General features: G+C 41.3%; 1 pseudogene; it reads right to left on the reverse strand.

The window, feature by feature from the left end:
• Positions 1-2,690: 2,690 nt before the first annotated feature.
• LOC144232395 (copper transport protein ATOX1 pseudogene) lies at positions 2,691-2,898 on the reverse strand (annotated as a pseudogene).
• Between the last annotated feature and the right edge of the window lie 8,948 nt (positions 2,899-11,846).

Genomic DNA, 11,846 nt, shown 5'->3' on the forward strand with positions numbered 1-11,846 from the left:
AAGTGTTCTTTGAATGGTGTCTCTTGGTTTCTCTTGTTGAGACTTTGGTTATTTTATTTCTCTACTCATAGTGGTATTTGGGACTCTCCACCAGGTGTTCTTTGGCGTGTTTCTTGAGGTAGCTTGGGAAAAGAAAACAGACAGACAACCACACTGAGGACAAACGTATACAAATGCACAGACTAATCCAACAAACACGCAAACCAAAAGGGAAAAAGGAAAAAAAAAAAAGGAAGGCACAAAAAACTGAAACAAAACAAAAAAGAAAGAAAAGGAGGGAAGACAAATAATAGAAATAGGAATTAATAAAAAATAAAGTATGAAGAAAAGAAAAAACCCAAAAGACAAATGACAGTCTAAAGCTATAAAACCAGAATTCCTAGCTACAAATAAAGGGCCAGGTGTTTGCAGTGCTGATGAGAGCATATACAAAGAGAGAAATGACAGGGCAGGGAGGAAGCGAAATTGGAAATGAAATGAGCAGGCAGAGAGACTAAGAGGCTTGATTTAGAGGGAGAAATTGTAGAATATGTTTAGAGGTGAGGAGAAAGAAACGATGATGTTACTCAGAGAAACTGTATAGTCTGATTACTCCAGAGAGAGATAAATAAAATAAGTATCGGTGGAGATGTAGAATGTACATCTAAAGAATGGATTAAATGTGATTGTTTAAGCAAACCAATGAGCAGAGTGCCTGGACCAGCAGAGTGGACGGTTACAAATGAGAAAAGGGAGAATATATATGAATAGAAAGAATTATCTAGAATTAATCACACCAGTGCATACAAGTTGGTCTTGCCCCAGGCGCCAGTAAAAAAACAAAAAAAAGCAGCTCTCTAGCGGGGATGAGCATGGTTTGGTGTAGGCAGGTTTTAGCCTCTAATGTGTCCTGCCTGCCACTCCCTGAAGCCCCACCATGGTGGTTGTGATGAGAAAAATGGGGCGCCCCAGTCCCTTCTCAAACCAAGCATTGCAAATCACTCCTTTGGGTCCGATCTCCCTGTGCTGCAGGCGTAGCCAAGGTGGGCTGTGTTCTATGCCCCACGCCCCACCTCGTTTCCAGGTCCCAGTCCGTGCGCTTTATTGTTACCGCCGGAAACACAGTCCCGCAGGTTGCTGCTTCCCTGATGCCAGGGATCGACAGGGAGTCGGGGCGGGGGTAGTGGTGCAGCATCAGATCCACTGGGGTCAAACGGTGGCACAACCTGGGACCTGCCACCTCTGTGCTGCCAGGGGTCAAGCCTGGGGAATGCAGCCTCAGGCCCGCAGCACCGGGGATGGTGCCAGAAGCACAGCAGAGCATTTTTCCTGGTTCCCTCTGGGACCAGGGGCACCTCGTTCAAAGTCCGCACCCCAGCTAGAACTAAAAACACTCTCTTTCCAAGCCGAGGCTTTTCTCTTCTCCAGGGACTGCTTTCAGCTGCTCATTCTTTTCCCCTCGACTCCCCGTGGCTGCCCGTGAATGTGGCCCTGTCCTCTCCTTCCGTGTCTCTGCTCCTGGCCCACTTTTATCTTCCCCAGTTCCCACTCATGCACTTATGAGGTTGCCTTCCCAGTGTACTCTGTCTCTTTCTCTTCCCAAACTTCTGTGACTCAGTGTCCTATGACTTCAGGTTTCTCTGTTTGAGAGATGGGTCAAGCAAAATGAATGGAGCTCCCTACTTCTCTGACATCTTGCCTCCATCCTCTCTTCCTTCGAATATAGCAAATTTTAATATCTTGTTTTCCCTTTTATAAAATTTCACCCAGGTTTTCACTCATTACTCTCCCAAGGTGGAACCCTTTGGGTAGTCTCACAGTGTTGCCATCTTAAATTTGTAGTACTATGTTGTCTTTGGGGGATGGTTTGGTATCTTAAGCAATCTTTTCACCGCCCCAAGTTTTAAGTTCCAGTTAGATAACATTCAATATTAGTTTCAGGTATAGAATTTAGTGATTCATCACTTACATACAGAACCTGATGCTCATCACAAGTGTACTCCTTAATACCTATCACCAATATAACCCATCCTTCATTTCCTTCCCTCCAGTAACTATCCATTTGTTCTCTATATTTAAGTGTGTTTCTTGGTTTGCCTCTCTTATTTTTCCCTCTCTGTTCATTTGTTTTGTTTCTTAAGTTCTACGTATGAGTGATATCATAAGGTATTTATCTTTCTCTGATTGACTTATTTCACTTAGCCTAATACTCTCTAGTTCCATCTGTGTTGTTGCAAATGTCATGATTTCATTCTTTTTTATGGCTGAATAATATTCCATTGTGTACGTGTGTGTGTGTATACACACACCACATCATATCCTAAACAATTTTGTCTTAATGGGCTTCCTTGGAGATAACTTAAACGTCAGTTTTCTTTCAAGTATATATATGAACTGTTGTGTTTCTATGACAAAAAAATACAAAAGACATATGTTTTCTATGGCATATTATAGATACAGTTCTCTAGTTGATGTTAAAACTATTTTTTTTATTGAACTAGTACTTTTTGTTCTGTTTTTATTTTATTTTTATTTTCCCAACAAAAGTGCCTCAATTTTATTGCAGGGAAGCTAGGAAGGAGCAAGGCAAGTGAGGGTCTCTGTAGGAACTTTTATTGCTAAGAAAGACTGTCAGGCCCTGTCTGGAAACAGGAGAGGATCAGCATCCTGTCTGCTTTGGTACATCTTGTGCCCAGGGATCCCGGCCCTCACTACTTGGGGCTGAGGTAGGAAACAGACTCTCCTATTTTTCCCAGAGTCTCTATCAATGTGTCCGTGCTGTGCTGAGAGTTGATGCAAACTTTCTTGTTGGGCAGGTCAAGATCAAATTCAAACTCCTCCTAGTTTGTTGAACACCAGACTGACTACATAAGAGCAGCCTTCACAAGTCATGTTCATATAGAACTTGTGCTTCTACATGACTATGGATGTGGTGGTGGTTGTGCTGGCAACACCTCTCCTAGCTATGAGCCTTTTCAGTTTTTAGATACAGGAGCTATTTAATTCTAAAATACTATTTGAACTTCAACGTGCTATTTTATTGTCCATTTAGCTGGATTTGTTTTCCTAAATCAGAATTTCATATTAATTCATTAATTGTCATTTTCTCCCTATTATGTTTTTCTATTTATTAGTATATTATGTACTGAGGGTGAAAATTTTTTGAAAAAATGTTTATAATTTCTCTTTCCTATGCACTTCCCATTCATTTTTCCAAGAGGGAATACCATTTTGGCTTTAACCCTTTTAATATGTTCTGAATATATTTCTTGGGGAATAAAAATTAACAAGTCATTTTCTAAGAATAAAAACATCTTGGTGCACCTGGGTGGCTCAGTCAGCAAAGTGTTGGACTTCAGCTCAGGTCATTTGTGGTCCATGAGTTCGAGCCCCACATGGGGCTTTGTGCCAACAAATCAGAACCTGGAGCCTGCTTTGGATTCTGTGTTTCCCTCTCTCTCTCTCCACCTTTCCTGCTTGCACTCTGCCTCTCTCTCAGAAAGAAATAAACATTAAAAAAAAAAAAACTCCACATCTCTTGTGGAGAGGGCTAAGAGGCAGAAGAGCAGGGAGGCCCTAAGCTTGCCTTTTCCCCCAAACAGCTAAATATCAAATCATTCTGACACCCACGAAATCGATTGGAAGTCTTAGAGAAAAAAGCTGCACATCTACAAATAGAAAAAACAACCTGTGGGAGGTAGGAACTACAGAGAGTTGATTTGTGGGAGAAAAGAGCCATGGGTGCTGTGGTGGGGAAGGATCCTGATCCTGAGCACGTAGTTAGAAAGAGAGAAAGAGTGAAGGGAAAAAAAGAGTGAAAACATATGCAGGGGACTGCACAAGAAAACTGTTCCCCAAAACCATTGATGGGAAAAATGTGAGGGTTTCAATACACCAGTTTTTTATAAACAGTGGAGTGAAAAGTCTGAAATTTTGGAAGTCAGTGCCTGTCAGTGCTCCAACAAAGAAGGAGGGGAAAGCCTCAGGAATGGGCAACACAGTCTGAGGATTTCCTGAGCAGAGGGAGAAGCAGTTCCCCTGCTTAGAGTGCATTTTGTAGAGGTGATATGGCTTCTCCATGGGCAAAAGACCCTGTGGGTGCCATTGAATTGCTCTATTAACCATAATAGGAGCAAATAAGCTGGCTAAGGCAGCAAACTCTGGTGTAGCTTGAGTATTGTGATTTACTATAAAATCCGATCCACTGCCACTGTGGGTTGCATGACTATTTTCTGTGACAAGTCCACACTGACCACAACACAGTTACATCCTCCTCTAGAGAACCAGTGGCACCACACTGTGGGGGTCTCTGAAGTGTGGGTGGGATTTTGAAACACGGCCATGCCTGAGATAAACTCCAGGAGGGGTGTGCTGTCTGGAAGCCAGACAGCTAAGACACAGACAGGGTGAAGGTGGAGATCAGATGAAAGTCAGGGATACAAGAGGGGTGACTATGCACCTGTAATGCTTGAATTTCCCCTCCAGAGACTAGAGAGTGGAGCTAAACCATTTTCACCCTTAGTCCACCTGCACTGATCAACCTCAGTGAGCTAAACAGCACCATCAAGTGGAGAATGGAGCTCTTTCTTACACCAAGTCCACCTCCCTGAGCCCTGAGGCCTCCAGGCATGTCTCCACTAGAGATCCATATAAGAATCAGAGCAACAGGCCATAACTCCAGAAGACAAGCACAAACACCTCCCATACACTAATTTACTGATCATAGAGTGCTGCAAGAGTTAAGCTCTAGGGGAAACAGAATCTAGTTTCCTTTGGGTTTTTTTGTTTATTGGTTTTGTTCCCCCCCCCCCAACTTGGATACAGAAAGAGAAACTTTTATTTACGTTTTTAATTTTTTATCTCTTTTCCTTTTTCCTATCAAACTTAACAAGCAGACCGAAACACATTTAGTATCTAGTTTCCTTTTTTTAAATTTTAAATTTCTTTTATTAATTTTTCCATCCAAAGTGACAAGATAGAGGAATTCACCCCTCCAAAAAGAACAAGAAGAAATAACGGCCAGGATTTAATCAATACACATATAAGTGAGCTGTCTGAATGAGAATTTAAAACAGCAATTATAAGGATCCTAGCTGGACTTGAAAAGGCATACAAGACACTAGAGAATCCCTTACTGCAGAGATGAAAGAGTTAAAATCTAGTCAGGATGAAATTTAAAATGCTACACCTGAGATCTAAACTCAAAACAATGCCATAACAGCAAGGATGGATAAAGTAGAGGAATGAATTAGTGATAGAGAAGATAAGATTGTGGAAAATAATGAAGCTGAAAAGAAGAGGGAAACAAAGGTAATGGAACAGAACAGTAGACTTAGGGAACTCAGTGACTCATGAAAGAGGAATAACATTCATATCATAGGAGTCCCAGGAGATGAAGAAAAAGAAAAAGGGGCAGAGGTTTTATTTCAGCAAATTATAGCTGAAAAATTATCTATTTGGGGGAAAGACAGATTAAAATCCAAGAAGGAGAGAGAGCTCCCATTAAATTCAACAAAATTCAGGCATCACCGAACATATCATAGTCAAATTCCCAAAATACACAGACAAAGAAAGAATCCTGAAAGAACTAGGAAAAAAAGTCCTTAACATACAACACATCAGGTTCAGAGCAGATTTTTCCACAGAAACTTGGCAGGCCAGAAGGTAATGGCAGGATGTATTCAATGTGCTGAATGGGAAAAATGTGCATCCAAGAATACTTTACGCAAAAAGGCTGCCATTCAGAATAAAAAGAGTAATAAGGAGTTTCCCAGATGAACAAAAACTAAAGGAGTTCATGACCACTAAACCATCCCTGCAAGAAAGATTAAAGGGGACTCCTTGAGTGGGGAGAAAAAGACCAAAATCAACAGAGACTTAGAAAGGACCAGAGAACGTTACCAGAAACACCAACTTTATAGGTAACACAATGGCACTAAATTCGTATCTTTAAATGATCACTCTGAAAATAAATGGACTAAATGCTCCAATCAAAAGACATTGGGTAACAGAATATATTGAAAAACAAAAACAATCAATCAAAACAAAAAAACAAAACTCAAGACCCATCTATTTGCTGCTTACAGGAGATTCATTTCAGACCTACAGACATTGGCTAATTGAAAGTGAGGGGATAGAGAACCATCTATCATGCTAATGGACAACAAAAGAAAACCNTCAAGATCTAACATTTGAGGTTGGAGGCAAGATGGCCAAGAAGTAGGGAGCTCCGTACATTTCACTTGCCCCCATATCTCAAACGGAGAAGGCCTGAAGCCATAGGAACCCTTACAGAATCCAGGAGTTTGGGTGGAAAAGGAGACAGAGTACGCTGAGAAAACCTTATAGCGTGAGTGCGAACTGGGGAAGATAAAATTGGGCCAGGACTGGAGACACAGAGGAGGGGGGGATCCCCCTCTGTGGGGAGCCACAGTTAGTCTAGGAGAAAAAAGAGTGGCCGAGACTGCTCAAGACACTGTCCCTGTTGCTGGAGAAGAGAAAAACCTGTGCTTGGGACAAGGAGGGATCCGGTTTCCTGCTGTCCAGCTGACCCTAGGCGGGATGCACTAGTCCCAGGCGACCCCCGGGGAAACTGCTCCCCGCTCGCCAGCTGGACCTAGAGGGGCCACACAGTGGCCGCATCTTTGTGCTTCTGGCTCTGCTGGATCCCTAGGGGGGAGGCGAGAGGCTTGAAACTGTTCTGAGACATTTGCCCGTTAGTTTATATTTCGGGCGACTGGACACAGAGGGACCCAGTTTCCTGCTGTCCAGCTGTCCCTAGGCAGGACGCACTGGTCCCAGGCGACCCCGGGTGACACTGCTCCTCACTCGCCAGCCCAACCGGGAGGGGAAGTGCGGTGGCCGCACCTTTGTGCTTCTGGCTTGGCTGGATCCCCAGGGGGAAGGCACTGCTCTGAGGGATTTGACGGCGAGTTTATATTTTGGGTGATGGGACACAGAGGGACTCGGTTTCCTGCTGTCCAACTGACCCTAGGCAGGACGAACTGGTCCCAGGCGACCCCGGATAAAACTGCTCCTTGCTCACCAGCCCGAACTGGAGGAGACGGGAGCAGCGGCTTCTGGCTGGATCCCCAGGGGCAAGGCAAGAGGCTTGAAACTGCTCTGAGGGGCTCGCCTGCGAGTTTATATTTCGGGCAATTTCAATGGGGTGCGCAGACAGAGATCTAGAAATGAGGCCTGGCTTGGGATATAGAACACGGCCCACCTTGGCTACACCCCCGGCACAGGGAGATTACACACCCAAAAGAGTGAGTTGCAATGCTTGGTTCAAGAAGGGACTGGGGCGCCACCACTTTCCTCCCCACAACCGCCAAGGCAGGATTCCCACAGGATGCACTGAACCAAACCACGCAAATCCCTGCTTGAGAGCTGCCGTCTTATTTATTTATTTATTTTTTTACCGGAGCCGGGGCAAGACCAACATGGATGCACTGCCTTAATTAATTCTGGTCACTGGCTTGCTTAAACAGTCACATTTAATCCATTCTCTAGATGTAAATTCTACACCTCCACCGCTACCTTTTCATCTCTTTGTCTCTGGAGTAATCAGACGAAACAGTTTCTCTGAGTAGCATCATCTTCATTTCTTTCACCTCTTCTCCAACCATATTCCACTCTTTCAATCTTTGAAAAAAGCCTCTTATTCCTTCTGCCTACTCATTTCATTTCCAATTTCGCTTCATCCCCGCCCTGTAATTTCTCTCTATCTCTATGCTCTTCCACCAGCATGGTATACACCAGGCTATTTATTTGTAGCTGGGAAATCTGGTTACATGCGTTAGACTGTTTCTTGTCTATTGGGTTTCTTCTTTTTTCCTTTTCTTTTCTTCATTTTTCTTTTTTATGTATTTTATTTCTTATTATTTGCCTTCCCTCCTTCCTCTTTTCTTTTCTTTTTCGTTTTCCCTATCAGTTTGCGTGTTTCTTGGATTTGTTTGCGTGTTTGTGTGCCTTTGTTCCCTGTGTGTTTGTCTGTTTTCTTTTCCAGGGCTACCTCAAGAAACAAGTCAAAGTACACATGGTGGAGAGTCCCAAATACCACTATGAGTACGAAAATAAAAGAACCAAGGTTTCAAGAGAGACCAAGAGATACCATTCAAAAACACTTTCTGAACAGACAGACCCTGGACAGTCAAAGAGCCTTCTTTGGTAAAGCAGCACTCACAGGTGCAGGGTGCATAACAAGCTTTTAAAACTAACAAGAGATAGAAAGCTAACCAAAATGATGAAACGAAGGAACTCTCCTCCAAAGAAATTCCAGGAAGACTTAACAGCTAAAGAACTGCTCAAAACAGGTATAAGTAAATAACGGAACAAGAATTTAGAACCATTGTCATAAAATTAATCGCTGGGTTTGAAAAAGACATGGAAGACATCATAGAAACTATTGCTACAAACACTATGGAGCTTAAAACTAGTTGTGATGAATTTAAAAATGCTATAAATGAGAGGCAAAATAAAAAGGAGGAGTCCAATGCACGGATTGAAGAGGCAGAAANGTTTGTGTGCCTTTGTTCCCTGTGTGTTTGTCTGTTTTCTTTTCCAGGGCTACCTCAAGAAACAAGTCAAAGTACACATGGTGGAGAGTCCCAAATACCACTATGAGTACGAAAATAAAAGAACCAAGGTTTCAAGAGAGACCAAGAGATACCATTCAAAAACACTTTCTGAACAGACAGACCCTGGACAGTCAAAGAGCCTTCTTTGGTAAAGCAGCACTCACAGGTGCAGGGTGCATAACAAGCTTTTAAAACTAACAAGAGATAGAAAGCTAACCAAAATGATGAAACGAAGGAACTCTCCTCCAAAGAAATTCCAGGAAGACTTAACAGCTAAAGAACTGCTCAAAACAGGTATAAGTAAATAACGGAACAAGAATTTAGAACCATTGTCATAAAATTAATCGCTGGGTTTGAAAAAGACATGGAAGACATCATAGAAACTATTGCTACAAACACTATGGAGCTTAAAACTAGTTGTGATGAATTTAAAAATGCTATAAATGAGAGGCAAAATAAAAAGGAGGAGTCCAATGCACGGATTGAAGAGGCAGAAGGGAGAATAAGTGATTTAGAAGGCACAATTATAGAAAAAGAGGAAGCTGAGAAAAAGAGAGATAAACTGATCCAGGAACATGAAAGGAGAGTTCAAGAGCTCAGCGATACAATCAAACAGAATAATATCCATATCATAGGATATGAAAATAAAATGGAAGTGTCCAATGCATGGATTGTAGCGTTAGAAAGGAGAATAAGTGATTTAGGAGACACAATTAGAAAAAGAGGAAGCTGAGAAAAAAGAGATAAACTGATCCAGGAACACGAAAGGAGATTTCGAGAGCTCAGCGATACAATTAAACGGAATAATATCCATAACATAGGAATCCCAGAAGAGGAAGAGAGGGGAAAAGGTGCTGAAAGAGTCCTTGAACACATTATAGCAGAGAAATTCCTCAATCTGGGGAGGAAACAGACGTTGAAATCCAAGAGGCACAGAGAACTCCACTCAGACGTACCTTGAATCGGTCTTTTGCACGACATATCATAGTGAAACTGGCAAAAAGTAACGACAAAGAGAGAATTTTGAAAGCAGATAGGGAGAAAAGGGACCTAACATACAGAGGGAAACCTATCAGAGTGGTGACAGACCTATCTACTGAAACTTGGCAGGTCAGAAAGGAATGGCAAGACATCTTCAATGTGATGAACAGAAAAAATACGCAGCAAAGAATCCTCTATCCAGCAAGCCTGTCATTCCGAATCGAAGGAGAGATAAAAGTCTTTCCAAATAAACAAAAATTGAAAGAATTTGTCACCACTAAACCAGACCTACAAGAAATCCTGAGGGGAACCTGCTGAGGGAAATGTATAAGGAGTGCAAGATACCCGAGACATCACCACATGCATAAATCCCACAAAGGACACGACGACTCTAAACCCATATATTTCAATAATAACACTGAATGTAAATGGACTAAATGTTCCAATCAACAGACATAGGGTAGCAGAATGGATAAAAAAACAAAATCCATCTATTTGCTGTCTACAAGACACTCATTTTAGACTGGAGGACACCATCAGATTGAAAGTAAGGGGATGGAGAAATATATATCATGCTACTGTAGGTAAAAAAAAAAAAAAAAGCTGGAGTAGCTATACTTATTTCAGACAAACTGGACTTTAAAGTAAATACAGTAACAAGGGATGAAGAAGGGCATTATATAGTAATTACAGGGTCTATCCATCAGTAAGAACTAACAATTATAAATGTCTACGTGCCGAATATGGGAGCACCTAAATACATAAAACAATCACAAACAGAAATACTCATATCGATAAGAACGTGCAAATAGCAGGGGACTTTAATACTCCACTTACAGTAATGGATAGATCTACTAGACAGAAAATCACTAAAGAAACAATGGACTTGAATGACACATTGGGCTAGATGGATTTGACAGATATATTTAGAACTCTACATCCTGAGGCTATGGAATTCACTTTCTTCTCAAGTGCGCATGGCACATTCTCCAAGATAGATCACATACTGGGACATAAAGCAGCCCTCAATAAATATAAAAGAATTGAGATCATACCATGCACACTGTCAGATCATAATGCTTTGAAAATTGAAATCAATCACGGGAGGAAGTCTGGAAAACCTCCAAAAACATGGAGGTTAAAGAATACCCTACAAAAGAACTAATGGGCCATTCAGGCAATTAGAGAAGAAATTTAAAAATATATGGAAACAAATGAAAATGAAAATACAACAATCCAAACTCTATGGGTTGTGGCGAAGGCATTCCTAAGAGGAAAGTACATTGCACTCCAGGCCTATTTCAAGAAATTAGAAAAAAGCGCAAGTGCAAAATCTCACAGCGCACCTAAAGAAACTAGAGGGAGAGGAACAAGAGCACCCCAAACACAGGAGAAATAATAAAAATCAGAGCAGAAATAAACACTATATAAACCAAAGAAACAGTTGAACAGATCCATGAAACCAAGATTTGTTTTTTTGAAAAAATAAACAAAATTGACAAACCTTTAGGCGGGCTTCTCAAAAAGAAAAGAGTGAGCAATCAAATCGACAAAATCATGAATGAAAATAGACTTATTACAATCAACACCTGATAAATACAAGCAATTATCAGGGAATACTATGGAAAATTATATGCCAACAAATTGGACAACTTAGAAGAAATGGACAAATTCCTAAATACAACTCACTACTGAAATTCACATGGGAAAGGATAGAAAACCTGAACAGATGGATAACTAGTGACGAAGTCGAATCTGTTATCAAAAATCTCCGAAAAAATAAGAGCCCTGGACCTGATGGCTTCCCTGAGGAATTCTACCAGACATTTAAAACAGAATTAATACCCATTATTCTCAAACTATTCCAAAAAATAGAAATCAAAGTAAAACTTCTGGACTCATTTTATGAAGCCAGCATCACTTTGATTCCCACGCCAGACAGAGACCCAGCAAAAAAAGAGAACTACAGGCCAATATCCTTGATGAATACACATGCAAAAATCCTCAACAAGATACTTGCAAATTGAATCCAACAGCACATAAAAAGAATTATCCACCAAGATCAGGTGGGATTCATTCTTGGGTTACAGGGCTTGTTCAACTTTCACAAGTCAATCAATGTGATACATCGCATCAAAAAAAGAAAAGATAAAAATCATATGATCCTGTCAATTGATGCAGAAAAAGCATTTGACAAAATACAGCATCCCTTCTTAATAAAGACTCTAGAGAAAGTTGGGATAGAAGGAACCTACTTAAACATCATCAAAGCCATCTATGAGAAGCCTTCAGCTAACATCATCCTCA

Source organism: Crocuta crocuta, unplaced genomic scaffold (genome assembly GCF_008692635.1).
Source record: "Crocuta crocuta isolate KB4526 unplaced genomic scaffold, BGI_CrCroc_1.0 scaffold244, whole genome shotgun sequence".
NCBI classification, from domain to species: domain Eukaryota; kingdom Metazoa; phylum Chordata; class Mammalia; order Carnivora; family Hyaenidae; genus Crocuta; species Crocuta crocuta.